Raw genomic sequence first — 16,937 nt, forward strand, 5'->3', positions numbered from 1 at the left:
GGGGAGCAGTGTGAAGCGTGAATAGCTGCTTTGTGCCTTGATCCCTCTCAAGTATTAATTATCAGACTTTTCCAATGTGGAATTTGAAGCTGTTACAGAAACCTGGGGTGGGAAAACTCCCTTCTTTCAAACAGGCACAGAGACAGGGGAGGATCCAAGGAGTCTCTATTAATGGCCCTAGGCTCAGCTGGAATGATTTCCTGAAAACTTAGCATCAAATTCAAGTTTCTTAGCTGTTACAGCATTGGTGGGTTTAAATGGCAGCCTACATGACTTAGGACTGTTAGAGTTGGATTGCTCTTGCCACCCCCAAAACGCTCCATGAGACCTTCTCTCATGCAATTAACAAAGGGTAAGGTTTATTGATGATCTGACATGTCGGGGCCCCCATCCCAGTACAGGCGAGTGGCCCCAAATAGTCTTGGGTTAGGGTTTTTATACATGTTTAAACAAAGAAAATCAATCATTGCATAGATCAGACAGAGGTATAGAGTAAACAATTGATACAAGTTAAGTGATTTTACAACCAGTTGATTTATGAATACAGGGAGTACAGGATATCGAGTAAGGGCCTGATTAGACCTCAGAGAACCATATGGCCTATACAGGGAGTATCAAAAAGCCTCCTATTGCCAAAAGGGAGGGCCACACAACAAACATAACAAGGTTGCAGGAACTCCCTTGATGATACCTAGGAATGCAGCTGAATGGCGATAAGGGACACATGGTGGGGTCAGGGGTCCAGGAGGCAAAGAGATATATGGTGACTTCTTCTATCTTACTTAGGTGAAACTAAGGTTACGCTCACACTGGGGTAATTTACTGACTAATTAACTTTATAGAGAATGGCTATGCAGAGCAAGTCTAACGAGGTCAGGAAAGTTCACCAGAGGAGGTTGGTGGGGGTAGCTGCTTTTAATTTTTTAACCCTTCATTCCCCACTCCTCTTAGGCCAGGGTCTCTAATCTTAGAGACCATCTGTTTCCCCTTCCCCGTGTGTTACCATGAGTTTAACATTTTTAACTTGCTTTCGAAGAAATGTGACAAGCCTATTTAATATACAGGGTCCTATAGTAATAATTAGGAGCAGCACAACTAGGGGACCTGCCAGTGCTGATAATAACGTAGTCAGCTAGGGAGACTTAGTGAACCACGACTCAAACCATCCCTGTTGCTGAAGTCTGTCCCACTGTCTTTCCTCTAAGCGTTTACGTAGTTGAGCCATGTTGTCCCTCGCCACCCCTGTCTTGTCTACATAGAAGCAGCATTCCTCCTTAAGGGCTGCGCATAACCCCCCCCTCTATGAAAATGAGATCCAACCCCCCGCCTGTTCTGCAATACTGAAATGCAGATACTGGGCTGTATCTGGGAGGTTGTGGAAGATTTGTCAGGCAGAAGGGGTGGGGATCTCCACCTGGCAGGTTATCAGGTAGAAGGGGGCAGGGCAGGATGCAAAGGCCGGGCTTCCAGTGAAACATTGTCAGGATGACTGAGGTGCAGATGCATATGCTGGACACATTAGGCCTTTATGTCACACACACATAAGTTCATAACTGACTTTCTGCCTAATATTTTTCCCTCAAGAGGTAATACCCAAAATTCTTCTTTGGGATTATGGATGGAGTTCCGTTTTCTGTAACTTCTTCGAAGCTGGCATGTGGGCGTCGAGGGGGGTTTGGGTATTTCCTCTTGCTACCTGTCTTATGGTGTGCAACAGTGGCCTTGGAAAGACGGTGCCACTCGGTCCAGAGGGCTGTTCAGGTAGTCCAGTGGAATGGGCTGGAAGCCTTGCCTGATGACCATTTGGAGTTTAACAGCTTTTAGTCTGTTAGAGACAAAACAAACAAGGGCATTAAAAACACACAGTGCAAAGAGAAGCATCAAGATTGCAGAAGTTATTGGGCCAAGGAGAGGAAACAGCCAGGATTTCTGTGACCAGATATCAGGCCAGAAATCCCAGCCCTGCTTTGCCTGCTCCTGGAGCTGTTTGGCTTTTTCCAGGAAAAGTACGAATTTGGATTTGTACCTGTCTAGTCTGATTGACCCAGAGACAACATTTTTCCTGGAACATGGCACAAATAGCTAACGTGCCACGCCATAACTATTGCATACCCTGAGAAGCAGGTCCAGTCTGACAAAGCTGCTTCCATCTGTGACTCAAACCTCATCTGCGTTAGTCAGGGGTTGTCTCTTGGGTCCCTTCTGCTGGCATAGATCAAGTCTATAGTCTCAGTACAGGAGTGGAGGGGACCACTTTCCCCTGGAACTGGCAGGGAGGGCTTTTTAAGTTTAATACTATTGGATGGACTTTTAAGGCCTGGATGGGTGTGTGAGGCCCAGACCTATCCATGGGGTGCTGTTAAGAGAATTGTAAGAGATGCAAATCTCCCTTAAGGGAGGCACCCTGTTGACTTGCATTACATGGCTGGACTAGGAGGAGAGCTGAATAGGAGGCTGATAGAAATAGGCAACTTGCATTTTACTGACCCTAGGCCATCCCCAATAGCAGTGGCTGGAACTGGAAGCTGGGCAGAGCCAAAGGCTTTTTAGCTCGGGGCCACAGGGTCTGTGGTTCTGAACCAGGAGTCCTTCGACACCCAGGGCAGTTCCATGTCCAGTGACCGTGCTCTTGGCAGAGCTGACAGAAGGCAGTCGCTGTTACAACAGCTGCTTGCCCAATGCAACAGGCACCATTTGGGGTGCATTGGCTTTGCTGGGTTTCCTTGACAGTGGATCACCGTGTAAAGCAGTCACTGATTGGCCTGTTGCCCATCCTTACATCGCTCCTGCTGCTAGCTTGCTCCTCATTTCCCTGGTCTCTAATAAAGTGGACCAAGGAGGCAGCCTCTATGATGTCAGTCAAGGGGGTGCTCAACCCCGTCCCTGATTTTTGGAGTTTTTTTTTGGTTTTTTTTGTTTTTTTTTTTTAGGGTGAGCTAGAAAAACTATGGTCATGGGCAAATTCTGACACTTAGTATTTTTCTGTGAGTTAAGACCATGCCCATGAGAACTATGACCTTTTAGGTAAGATTCACTGTGGTGACCTGCTTGTATACTTTGAGATTACTAGTGTAACTTTTTATCTATTTCTCAGTTTGGTTTAAAAGGGGAGTTCTGCCCATTTGCTGCGTACACTGAAAAATCAATCTAGCTGTCACATTTTAACCTCTTATTCTGGCTATGTTGTTTGGTCCTCTATACTGTGACCAGGCATTATTATAGAAATGGTCAGTCATCCCTTACATAAGGTCTGGGGATCAAACTGTATATCACTGTGGAGAGTCCTGCAGAACAGTGGTAACTTCCCTTCTGGAAAAGAAAAGAGGAGAAGTGAGGCAGCGAGTCGGGTCTCTAGCCTGACTTCCTGGGCTTTCAGATTTAACCAGCATTTAACCAGTGCTTACTGCGTAGCCTGACTTAGAGGAGAAATTGTGGCAGAGGTCTCTGCCATCCTTTGGCCTCCAGATATTTACCGTGAAGCCAGTGGGTTATGGGCCTGGGTTTCTGGGTTTTCACTGTGTAGCCTGTGGACACTAGAGCCTTTTTGGGCTCCTGGAACCCAGTTTTCTAGCATTTGCCACATAACCATCTCCCGTCGTCTCTAAGTCTCTTTTGGCACACTTTTTCCCTTTTGGCTAGACCTCCATTTGATCTACATTTGAACTAGCAATGCCTGGTTGTTACACAATAAATTACTTAGGCAGAACATGAATTCTATGTCTCTTGTTGTCGAATAAACCAGAAATAAAAACCCTGAACATTAGAGTTAGTACACAAAATTATCACATAACTCAGAATAATTTAACAGAGTCAAAAAGAGCTTACAGGACCTAATTTTAGAAATGGCAGGGTAGCCGATTAAGCAGACACTGTTAAAATAGACATTACAGTTTTTGTGAAAACAGATTTTAAGATTTATGATTTAGACCATTTTTAAACATTTTAAAACTTTTTATGACTTGTTCACACCTTTGGAAACTTTACACCCGTAGTTACTTTTATATAGCCTTGAATTGTCATGTGTGGACAACCTATGAGAATACATGCTAACAAACTCAAACAGTCTATCTTATCGAATTTGAGATGTTAAAAGTACACATAATACACTCTCCCAAGTTTTACTTAGTACTGATGCCTAGATGACTTAAGACACAGAGTTATTAATGAATACCATACCAGTATCTGAAATAAAAGTCAAAATTACATTTCCATGCTTTTAAGTAATATAAGGACAACACCTCCTGAGCAGCAAACAGGGTCACTAGTGCATGGTTACAACTTTGAAAAGATCTTTATCATTAAAAGAAACAAGTTTAAAGCATATCAAAGACATGTAAAACTGAGCAAGCAAGCCACTGAGCAAACCAAAGGGTATTTGCATTACCTCAATTTTTTGAACCAATCTGCATTGGCTTACTTTAGTTAACAACATAAAGGCTTGTATACACAGAATTTACTCTTATTTTTATAAGACCATTTTAGCTGGAAAGCAAAAACATGAATACAGCATAGGTCTGACACCATTTATAACATTTTAATACATTTTACATAATCTGAATTGACTCAAGCAGCTGTTACTTTAACAAATTCAGAGTCTCATCCTTTGAGAGTTCCAGGGATCCGACTGGAAGTCCAAAGTTGGAAGACTCGATTTAGAATTTAAGCTGTCAGAGTCAAACCATTTAGCCAAAATTAGTACATTTTTGATCAGTTGGGTAATCACTCAAACATTAAAAACAGATAAACAACGTAGTCTCAGTACTACAAATAGAAAAACATGAAACCTTCAAGACAAATGAAACTCTTATCAGCTAAGTCAGGGACAGCAGCACAGAAAAGAGCTGATAAAAACCCATTTACATTTTGGAATAACCTGTTAAGAATTTTTAAATTAAGACAACATTTTTAAAGTTTTTATCATACAGTTTAGAACAGTTGGTTCTGAATGGAATTTTCCCATAATGTGTCCCCCTTGGTTGTACAAAACAAGAGATAAAGACCTCCAGAACAGGCACTGATCCGGAGTGAGATTGCTTCACCCGCCTGGTGAACACGGAGCTGCAGGTTACGGCCCATTTAGACTCTGTAGCTGCAGGGCCGTGGAGCCACAAACACATTTACACCACACACAAGCTCTTTTCCATTGCAGACACCAGGCAGGTCCCTGGTAGAGGGGCAACAGAAGCACCCCCCTTCCACACAAAGGCGGGCCTGAGTACTGAGTGCCCCAGGGCGACTTACCGGGTCCTGAAGTCCAGGAGATCCATCCATTTGCCCCATTTGGTTGGCCATGGGGAGTCAGTCTGGGGGGACGGGTATGGCTTGGGGAGTTAGGATCCTGAGGAATAAGTCAGGAGGCATGCCTTCCCATCCTCCACCTGCCATTCCTGGGCCCCAGCTGAGTCCTGCAGGTTGAGGCTCAAAGGGCCAGCTTTGTTTGAACACACAGGGGGTTTCAGCACTTGCTAATGGAACAGTAGGGGTTTCCCTGCTGCCTGTGAAGGGAGAGTGGAGGGATCTGCTGGCCCCTGGGGAGCTGCTTCTTGTATGTACCCTCTCCAGTGGCCCCCGCTGCCGGCCCCACAGCCAGGGCCGGGCGGCTGGTAGGGAGGAGGGAAAATCAAATCTTCAGAGTCGCCCTGTAAAACAGAATAGAGCGGCGTCGAGGCTGAAGTCTTAGTTTGTTTTATCTGCTTTGCTGGGACAGTCCTGGACAACTAAAATCTTTTTTAAGGCTGTTTCTGAGGGAGTAAAAAAGGCTTTAACCAGGAAAGGGAGTTTTTACCAGATCTTGCCAGACCAGGATGTCAAGGGTGCCCTCAGGCGCCCACCCTACTTCAAAGGTAGGCCAATCTGCAGAACAAAGGGTGGTTAGTCTCCCTTTCTAAGAGTTGTCTAAATCCGTCCCATTGTCTGAATTTCAGAAAGGAAATACAAATAGCCAAAAACAAACACCAAAGAGACTCACAAAAAGGCACTGAACAAAACAAAAAAAGACAAAAATGGAACGTCGGCCTCACGCCGCACTGCGGAGCAACCCGCTTCGTTCCTACAGAGGTGGGGAGCCTGGCCCCCTACAGAGTCCCAGATGGGGTCCAAGAACCACACTGACACACAGACACAGATTGCAGGCTGACAGCACAATATACACGAATAGAGAGACAATGATGGAGATCAACACACAAAGACCTACAAACACAGACTCTGGAACCACCTCAGAGCCCTGTGACGATGCTGGCAATACGAATGCAAGTTCCGGAACCACTTCAGAACCTACAAATGCAGATTCTGGGACCACTTCAGAGTCTCGCGACAATGCTGGCAATCAACAAACAGCAAGACAACCAACAAAGTACCTTAACAAATGCAAAAGACCAAGGAGCTTGATCAGTTTCGCCTTCTTGACTTTCAAAGAGAGGTCATGCGCCCGGCTGCTTACCTCCGACCAATGATTCAAAGTTAGAGACAAAGGTGCAGACACAGTCTGGCCCATATTAGCAGTCAACACGATATACATGAACAGACAAACAGTGTAGAAAATCAGCACACAACGACCACACAAAGTGTCTACAAAGAATCTGAGATAAGCTACTGGTCCGCAGACTCCAGGACCACTTCAGAGCCTCCCAACAATGCTGGCAATACATATGCAGATTCTAAACCTACCAAACCGGAGCCATCCCGGCGTCCCATACAAATGCTAAATAACAAGAGAATACAATCAACAAACAGCCAGACAACCAACAAAGTACCTTAACAAATGCAAAAGACCAACTAGCTTGATCAGATACCAAAATCTCAGCAGTACAAACAAAACATGAGTCTGAAAACAGTTTATGCAATAGAAAAAAACCAGAAAGAAAAAGGACGAACACTGATGCTGGCACCAAATTCCCAACCACTGGAATTCCCAATGGGAGTTTTCGCTGAGCTTCCTCAGTCTCCCGATCCTCCTGAGGCATCCCTCAGGGCTGTAGCGTTGTGGCTTCCAGCCACGTCTGCCAGCCCAAACGTCTACCATGCCAGCCCAAACCGAAACCACTTCAGGCCTGAACCCAACCAGATACAGAAACAGAAACGCACGTGCACAGAGTCCCTATCCTTTAGGCGCCTTTACTTACCCCAAGAGATGTCCCTTGGAGACGTCCGTGGGCAGCAGAGCTGTCTCCCTAGGGCCTCCAAATGTTAGCGTTGGATTTGCCACCCCCAAAACGCTCCAAGAGACCTTCTCTCATGCAATTAACAAAGGGTAAGGTTTATTGATGATCTGACATGTCGGGGCCCCCATCCCAGTACAGGCGAGTGGCCCCAAATAGTCTTGGGTTAGGGTTTTTATACATGTTTAAACAAAGAAAATCAATCATTGCATAGATCAGACAGAGGTATAAACAATTGATACAAGTTAAGTGATTTTACAACCAGTTGATTTATGAATACAGGGAGTACAGGATATCGAGTAAGGGCCTGATTAGACCTCAGAGAACCATATGGCCTATACAGGGAGTATCAAAAAGCCTCCTATTGCCAAAAGGGAGGGCCACACAACAAACATAACAAGGTTGCAGGAACTCCCTTGATGATACCTAGGAATGCAGCTGAATGGCGATAAGGGACACATGGTGGGGGGTCAGGGGTCCAGGAGGCAAAGAGATATATGGTGACTTCTTCTATCTTACTTAGGTGAAACTAAGGTTACGCTCACATTGGGGTAATTTACTGACTAATTAACTTTATAGAGAATGGCTATGCAGAGCAAGTCTAACGAGGTCAGGAAAGTTCACCAGAGGAGGTTGGTGGGGGTAGCTGCTTTTAACTTTTTAACCCTTCAGGACCACATTTCCAATGGTCAGTGGGTCCAGTATGTTTGTAGAAGAGATGCCGGGGACAGATTTATTAGGACAGATTTATGACTGGAGTTTACAGAAGCAGAACTTAGGACATCTTCCCTCCCTGGATAAGATTTCAGTGAGCAGCTGTTTCACTCATTAATTGTGAGCATCCACTTTTAAAGGTTTGTGTTGGATAAGGTCCACTTCTCTTTCTTTGATGATGTATTTGGCTGCTTTTCATTTTCTGTCTTCAGCTATTTCTTCTCCTGTTAGCAAGGCTCTCAACTGTTTTACCTGACGCTGATCCCTTTGCAAAGTGAGAAGGGAACTAAAATTAATGCAAGTCTACTGTGTTGTCAATAATGGAGCTACTTTTTTAAAGATTTATTTATTCATTTGAAAGAGTTACACAGAGAGAGGAGAGAGAGAGAGAGAGAAAGTGAGAGACATCTTCCATCCGATTGTTCCCTCCCCAATTGGTAGCAACAGTTGGAGCTGTGCCAGTCTGAAGCCAGTAGCCAGGAGCTTCTTCTGGGATGAAGCTGTTTTTTTAAATAATTATTTATTTATTTGAAAGGCAGAGTTACAGAGTGGCAGAAACAGAAATCAATGGCTGGAGCTGTTTGGATCCAAAACCAGAAGCCAGGAGCTTTGGCCAGGTCTCATAGGTGGGTGCAGGAGATGAGGGATTTGGGCCATCTTCTACTGTTTTCCCAGGCCACAGCAGAGAGCTGGATGGGAAGTGCAGCAGCCAGGATCCCAACCGGCACCCATATAGGATGCTGACACTGCAGGCAGTAGCTTTACCCACTATGCAACAGTGCTGCCCACTAATGGGAGCTCTTTTAATCTGAGTATGCATAAAGTGGAGAATTACAGCATCATAAATACATATAAGTTACAGTTTTTCTCTGCGCAGTACTTTACAGTTACCCAGTGATCCACTGAGACTCTTACATTCCACACTGTGTAATTAAGAAGGTCAGTTAATTGTATTATTTTGGGTTCTGTGGTTAAACCCATGACATTTTTGACATGGGAGGATATTAGTTCTACAATTTCATAGAGACTGGTCTGTGGAAGCATCGATAGAAGTTATAACTGTGAGAGTGGTAAGAAAGAAGAATGGAAGAAATAAGTACCCCTTACGCCACACAGAGGTGTCCACAAATGGAATAGAAGATGTGCCCTTGAAAACTATGGCTGACTTTCTAGGACAAACTGTGTTTGAGTGCTTCACATGTTCTGATAGAAAGGTGTTGCCACCAGGTTATTAGTATATTTAGTTTTTAAAGATTTATTTATGTATTTGAAAATCAAAGTTTCACAGAGAGAGAAGGAGAGGCAGAGAGAGAGAGAGAGAGAGAGGTCTTCCATCAGGTTCATTTCCCCAATGGCTTCATCATTGTGAACTTTGCTCAGTTCCTGACCTATACCTTTCCTTTAACCTAGTACTTTGCCATGTAGTAGCCCATGAAAACTGCAGACTGCATAAATGAATGAATACTTGGAGGGTTGTGATTTCTTAGAGGAACATCATGAGACAGAAGGAATAAAACAAAACAAAAGTATCCTCCGTGTATAGAAGGTATACTGTTTTTACAAGCCACAGAGAAGAGGAAGAAGCAGGAAAGTAGTGAGACTGGAAAGTTTGCGGCAAAGGAAATAGGCACTGGTCAAGAATTTAACAAGCCCATTAGGAAATATTAAGGTTTCCTTACTTCCATGTAGACTCTGCACTATAATGTTAAACGGCGTCCTCTAAACCCACTTGTTGCACAAATGAAAACCCAAGCATTGTCTTCTCCCACAGATGGAGTCTGCTATTGGTTTTGATTTACATTTCCCTAATGGCTAGTGATATTGGGCATGTTCATCTATGTCTTGACCATTGAGATTTCCTCTTCTGAGAAACATCTATTCAGATCATTCTCCATTTCTGAACTGTACATTTTGCTTCTTGTTTGGAGTTTTTCCAGTTCTATATAAGTATGTTTTGGCTATCAATCTTTTGTCATAATCAGAGTTTTCAATGTTTCCTGCCATTCCGTCCATTGTATCTTCACTCTGTTGATTACTTTGTTGTGAAGGTGTATCTTAATTTGATATGCTCAAATTTGTATATTTTATTTTGTTACTTGTGCTTTTGGAATCTGACCCAAAACTGTTGTCTATGCTAATATTTTACAGTTTCTCATATGTTTACTTAGTTTTTGGTTTTATATTTAGACTTTTAATTCACCTTGAGTTGCTTTTACATAGTGTATGAGGTGTTGGGGTATCTTTTCAGGCTTCTACATATGGATAATCACTTTCCTTTAAACCATTTGCTAAAGGGGTTCTTCTTTTTCCTGTTTTCTTTCCTTTGTTAAATAGGAGTTGCCTGTAGAAAAGTCGGTTTATTTCAGATGCCTATTCTTTTCCATTGAACTATGTGTCTTTTTTTCCAACAGTGCTAACACTGCTTCTATTTTTTTTAAGATTTATTTATTTATTTGCAAGGCCAGATGCTTCTTCCAAGTCTCTCATGTGGGTGCCAAAACCGTAGAACACAGTCCATCTTCCACCAATTTCCCAGGTGCATTAGTAGGGAGCTGGATTGGAAGTGGAGCACCTGGTCTCCTAGCAGCAACATATGGGATGCATGCACAGCAGGTCAAGGCTTTAACCCACTACACCACAGAACCAAACCCTTCCTTATTTGCTTCTGCTGTGATCTTTCATTATTCACTTTTTTCTACTGCCCTGCATTTTGACTCATTCCTGTTTTTTTCTGGGTCCTGGAGGATGGTAGTAGGTGGCTTCTGGGATATCTTTTTTGTGTTAGTAGATACTTGGTAATCTAAAATCACAGTTTTTAGTTTCTATATTTCTCTGCTATCACAAGGACCTTCTAGATGACAGCAGAAAATGCTGGCAGAAATGAGGATATAAGCCGGCGCCGTGGCTCAATAGGCTAATCCTCCACCTTGCGGCGCCGGCACACCGGGTTCTAGTCCCGGTCGGGGCGCCGGATTCTGTCCCGGTTGCCCCTCTTCCAGGCCAGCTCTCTGCTATGGCCAGGGAGTGCAGTGGAGGATGGCCCAGGTGCTTGGGCCCTGCACCCCATGGGAGACCAGGAAAAAGCACCTGGCTCCTGGCTCCTGCCAGGATCAGCACGGTGCGCCGGCTGCAGCGGCGGCCATTGGAGGGTGAACCAACGGCAAAGGAAGACCTTTCTCTCTCTGTCTCTCTCTCTCACTGTCCACTCTGCCTGTCAAAAAAAAAAAAAAAAAAAAAAGAAATGAGGATATATTAATTTGCTAAGAAAATACCACAGAGAATATGATGTAAATCATGGAATTTTACTTCTCAGAGTTGTAGAGCTTGAAAATATCAGATCAAGGTGCTTAAATAGGCTCGATTTTTCCAGAAGCGTTTCTCCGATGTGACAGACACATCTATCATTTTATCTACTTAAAAGTACTTTCTTCAGGTAGAGTCATGTTGGTGGTTAGCACTTCAGTGTTTGAGTTTTAAGGAGGCACATTTCAGTCCACAACAGCAAAAGGGGCCCTGTGGTCTACTTCAATGACAGCCATCTCTGCGGAGGACAGAAAGTTTAAAATCAGCGTTATGATTTCTCACAGTATTAGTGTCAGTGCTATCTCCATCAAATGTGCATTCATGTACACACAAACAAAACTACCTGTACACATAAACACATTCAACAGTGGAAATGTCTGATGGTTGTGTACAGGTAACATCAATATAATAATCCATAAGAGGGCCTATTAGCAGACATTAAAAGAGAATTAGAAAGAATGACAACAAAATCTGCAGTTACCTATATTTATGTCTATATGTATGATATTCAGTATTTATAGTTGCTAAAAGATGAATACTGATGTGTGGAAATAAGAGCTAAACCTTACCTTGCAATATTGCAGCCTAGTCTACATGAAAGATGTTTCCCTAAAACCTTTCCCTGGGCCCACTCTGTGGCATAGTAGATTAAGCATCCACCTGCAGCACCAGCATCCCACATGGGCACCAGTTTGAGTCCCTGCTCCTGCATTTCCAATTCAGCTCTTTGCTAATGGCTTAGGAAAGCTGTGGAATATGCTCTGAGTGCTTGGCCCCTGCACTCATGTGAGAGACCTGGAGGAAGCTGCTGACTCCTGGCTTCTGGCACCTGGCTTCAGATCGGCCCAGCTCCAGCCATTCTGGCCATTTAGGGGTGAACCAGTCGATAGAAGACCTCTCTTTCTCTTCCTCTCTATATCTGTCACTCTGCCTCACAATAAATAAATGCATTTTTTAAAAACCTTTCACATTTTAAATTTCTTAATTGTTTTAAAGATTCATTTATTTATTTATTTACAAGTCGAGTTACAGACAGAGAGGAGAGCCAGAGAGAAAGAGGGAGGTCTTCCATCTGATGTTCACTCCCTAATTGATTGCAACTGCCAGAGCTGTGCTGATCTGAAGCCAGGAGCCAGGAGCTAGTTCCAGGTCTCCCAGATGGGTACAGGGGCCCAAGGCCCAAGGCCATCTTCTACTACTTTGCCAGGCAATAGCAGAGAGCAGGATCAGAAGTGGAGCAGCTGAGTATTGAACCGGCCCCCATATGGGATGCTGGCACTTCAGTCCAGGGTGTTAACCTGCTCCACCACAGCACCAGTCCAACATTTTAAATTTCTGATACTCTAAAGTAGTACAGGACTGCATTATATCTAGGAAAGATGCATTTAAAAATTATAAATCTAGTGCATTTTAGCAGAAGTTTTAACAAATACTTCTGATTTTCTCAGCATTATGTATAAATAAATGACAGAATGAGTCATTGTCAGATTTTTAGCTCTTTGACAGCCACTTATAATATTTCACAGCTTTTTGAAATGTATTGCTAGTGTGTTTTTCTCAACACATGCACTGGATTTTACCACTTTAGTGCACATGGAGTTGCCTCTTATAGGATTTGTATTTTAATGGGTTTTCATGGCACATGTAATCAACATCTGCAAAGCCTCTAAAACACATAAATAATAACATGAATCAGGCTTTTTTCTTAAATATTAATTTATTTATTTGAAAGAGTTGCACAAATAGAGGAGAGGTAGAGAGAGAGAGACAGACAGACAGAGACAGAGAGGTCTTCCATCTGCTGGTTTACTCCCAGTTGGCCGCAATGGGTGGTCTGTGTCAATCTGAAGCCAGGAGCTACTTCCGGATCTCTCATGTGTGCAAGGCCCCAAGGACTTGGGCCACCTTCTACTGCTTTCCCAGGCCATAGCAGAGAGCTGGTTCAGAAGTGGAACAGCCACGACTTGAACTGGCACCCATATGGCTTGCCAGCACTGCAGGCAGCAACTTTATCTGCTATGCCACAGCACCAGCCCCACATTGCATCTCTTTAAGATGATTTGGAGATAATTGAAAATGAATCTTGATGTGAATGGAAGGGGAGAGGGAGTGGGAAAGGGGAGGGTTGTGGGTGGGAGGGACGGTATGGGGGGGAAAGCCATTGTAACCCATGAGTCGTACTTTGGAAATTTATATTCATTAAATAAAAGATAAAAAAAAAAGATGATTTGGATTTAAGTTCATGAGAAATTATTAGCATAGTGGGAACTGATAGATATGGATGAAGCAGGATGGACTTGTTAGGAATGATGATGTTAATTTTCTTATAAAATAAATAAATAAGAAATTAAATATGGTCAGACATAAATGAAGACTAAATTTTATTAGTGGTGATCCAGAAAACACTGATCTCAGGTCTTTTTCTTCCATTGTTAAGTTTATATTTTTAAATGCATATTAAGTGAACAAATTTCATGTAATTTATATATACAGTTTGAAGAGAAAACTGATAACATCCTATCCTATCTTCCCTTGGTCTCATATTTCCAACTCCCTCCTTCTTGTTTTATTTTCTTTTAATTTTGACAGCTGCATGCTTTGATTTTATTTTAGAATCACAAGCTTTAACCCTCTACAAAATAAAGAATTCAGCAAGTAGTGGCAGAAATATCAATGAGTATATTTTGTTTACTCTATCAAAGAGTACAGAAAAGTGCTATGAACAATACTCAAATCTCAAAATGCCATATTAACTCATATGCTACTTTTCATTGTCTATATATTAATTACCACCAGTCAGAGAAAACATATGGTATTTGTCTTTTGGGGACTGGCTTCTTTCATGAAGCATACTTATTTCCAGCTCATCCATTTAGTTACAAAAGATAGGATTTCATTCTCAATTATGGCTGAATAGTATTTTACACTGTATTTATAGCTCATATTCTTTTTACAGTCACCAGTTGATGGACTTCTGGGTTGATTCCATGTTAGCTATTGTGAATTGAGTTGTAATAAACATGAGGTACAGATAACTCATGCCTATGCATATTCTATTTCATTTCATGTGGATAAATTCCTAGGAGTCAGATGGCAGGATCATATAGTATGTTTGTTTTCAGATTTCTGAGGAACTTTGATACTGCCTTCCATAATGGTTGTACTAGCTTCATTCCCACCAACAGTGGGTTAGGGTACCTTTTTCTCTCCCTCTCCACCAGCCTTTATTGTTTGTTGACTTTTTCCAAAGAATTATTTATTTGAAAGGTAGAGTTACTTATAGGGAGAGGCAGAGGCAGAGGCAGAGAGACATAAGTATTTTATCTGCTTGTTTATTCTCCATATGGCCCAACAGGTGGTGCTGGTCCAATCGGAAGCCAGAGTTAGGAGCATCTCCCTGGTCACCCAAGTGGGTGCAGGGACCCAGGCACTTGGGCCATCCTCCACTGCCCTCCCAGTCCAGAGCAGAAAGCTGGACTGGAAGAGGAGCAACCGGGACCAGAACTGGCACCCATAGGGGATGCCAGCTCAATGAGTGGAGGATCAACCCAGTGTGCCACAGCACTGGCCCCCATCAGGGATATTTTTCTGTAGTACTCTCTCTCCACTGTATCTTTTTCTAGTTGAAGAATTAAGGTGATGCAGGATTAATAGAAGGAGTTTGAGAGGATTGTCTCTCTTTCAATTGAGTTGAATAGTTTGAGAAATACTGGAATTAGTTCTTTAAAAGTCCTGTAGAATTCAATAGCGAGGCTGTCTGATCCTGGACTTTTCCTTGTTGGGAGGGTCTTTATTACTCATCCAATCTCTGTCTTGGTTTTTGATTTGTTTAGCTTTTCTATGTGTCTTCATGACTTAATTTTGGTATATTGTGTATGTCCAGGAATCTGTTGATTTTTCCTCTAGGATTTCCAATTTGTTAGCCATCACAACAGATACCCACATCCTATATTGCAGTGCTAATCTGAGTTTTGGGTACTCCACTTCCAAATCAATTTCTTGTTAATACCCCTAGGAAGCAATGGATAATAGCTCAAATTCTTTCCTTCTTGTCATCTAATTTGGAGAACTGTAACCTCAATGGGGACTTGAGAACCTGGTCTTGCACAGTTGTAGCCATATAGAAAGTGAACTAGCTGATGGGAGACCTCTCTGCTTCTCTTTCCTTCTCTCTTTGTCTCTGTGTCTCTCTGCCTTTTTTATCATATTAAAATATTTAATTACTTATTTGAAAGAGTTACAGAGAGAGGGAGAGACAGAAATCTTCCACCATCTAATTCATTTTTGAGATGACTTTAATAGCCAGAGTGTGGCCAGGTTGAAGCCAGGAGCTTTTCCTCCGATGTGCGTGGCAGCATCCCAGCACTTGGGCCAACTTTCCCTGCTTTTTCAGTCCATTGGTAAGGACCTGGATCAGAAATGGAATAGCTGGTACTTGAACTGGTGCACATACAGGATGCCAATGTAACAGATAGCAACTTTGTCCACTGCACCACAACCACCAGCTCCTCTTTCTGTCTTTCCAATAAATAAATCTTTTGAAAAAGAACTGAAGGTAGTAAAAGTCATCATGACTGAGCACTGGCAAATTTATTGAAGTGATCTATTTTCTTAAAGATCTATTTATGAATTTGAAAGGCAGCACCAGAAAGAGAGAGTGGGAGAGATGGATCTTCCTCCTGGTTTGTTCACTCCTCAAATGGCTGCAATGACTGTGGCTAGGCCAGACTGATATCAGGAGCCGGGGGCTTCTTCCAGGTCTCTCACATGGGTGCAGGAGCCCCAATATTTGTGTCACCCTGTGCTGCTTTTCCAGACACATTAGCAGGGAACTGGATCCATTTGGAGCATTAATGTCTATGATACTCTCCTTGCAGTTGAAGGATTTAGAATCCATTTCAATTATGGGTGGGCCAAGTACAACAGCTTCCAATTGTCCAAGATGTGGATTAGATGGGTTCTGAGAAATTTTGTTAAAATAGTTATTAATCATAACTCTGAGCTTAAGCTTTTCTTACCCAATTTTCATATTTGCTGATGTTTATATCTATGGGAAAATTGGGTCTCTGGATTGCAACCAATGAAAGCATCCAGACTAACAGTAATAAGGTCAACAGTCAGCAGAATGATGTCCAGCTGAACTGAAATAGCTTTTCTTATTTGGTAGAGGGGTTACCTCCTGCATTATGCTGACATAATGACATAGACAGTAGATGTTGGAGTCTGTCCCTTCTGCCAAATGGAGAATACTACATTTTGGTCCATCATATATATATTTATATATTATAATATATATTATATTATATATTTCTATACATAATATAGAATTACATATAATTATTATAAATATATAATTATATATGAATTTATTCTTTATATATAAATATATAATTATTTCTGATCCGGCTCCTTACCAATGGATTGAAAAAGCCATGAAAGATGGTCCAAGTGCCTGGGTTACTGTGACACAGAGCGGAGGAGAAGCTCCTGGTTTCAAACTGGCCACACGCTGGCTTTTGAAGTCTTCTCAATAATATATATGTATATTATATATAATATTAATAATAAATTATATAATATCTGTTTATAATTATTATATATTATATAATATATTGTATGTTAAATCATAATATATTATATATTGAATATATTTATATACATAAATATATAAATTAATGTATATATATAAATTATTTATTTATGTATTTGACAGGTGTACTTACAGACAGTGAGAGGAAGAGACAGAGAAAGGTCTTCCATATG

General features: G+C 42.1%; 1 long non-coding RNA gene across 3 annotated transcripts; it reads right to left on the reverse strand.

Moving 5' to 3' along the window:
• Nucleotides 1–342: 342 nt before the first annotated feature.
• Nucleotides 343–6,350, reverse strand: LOC149120922 (uncharacterized). 3 transcript variants are annotated; one of them, XR_016225225.1, is made up of 3 exons: nt 5,242–6,350; nt 3,244–3,309; nt 343–1,825 (listed from the first exon to the last, which is right to left on the reverse strand). It is a non-coding gene; the product is annotated as an uncharacterized LOC149120922 (long non-coding RNA). The 3 variants fall into 3 exon arrangements; XR_016225226.1 differs by lacking the exon at nt 343–1,825 and having other exon boundaries at nt 1,834–3,309; nt 5,242–5,639; nt 6,194–6,350; XR_016225227.1 differs by lacking the exon at nt 3,244–3,309.
• Nucleotides 6,351–16,937: the final 10,587 nt, after the last annotated feature.

Source organism: Oryctolagus cuniculus, chromosome 18, assembly GCF_051225735.1.
Source record: "Oryctolagus cuniculus isolate XC-2025 breed Fujian yellow rabbit chromosome 18, ASM5122573v1, whole genome shotgun sequence".
NCBI classification, from domain to species: domain Eukaryota; kingdom Metazoa; phylum Chordata; class Mammalia; order Lagomorpha; family Leporidae; genus Oryctolagus; species Oryctolagus cuniculus.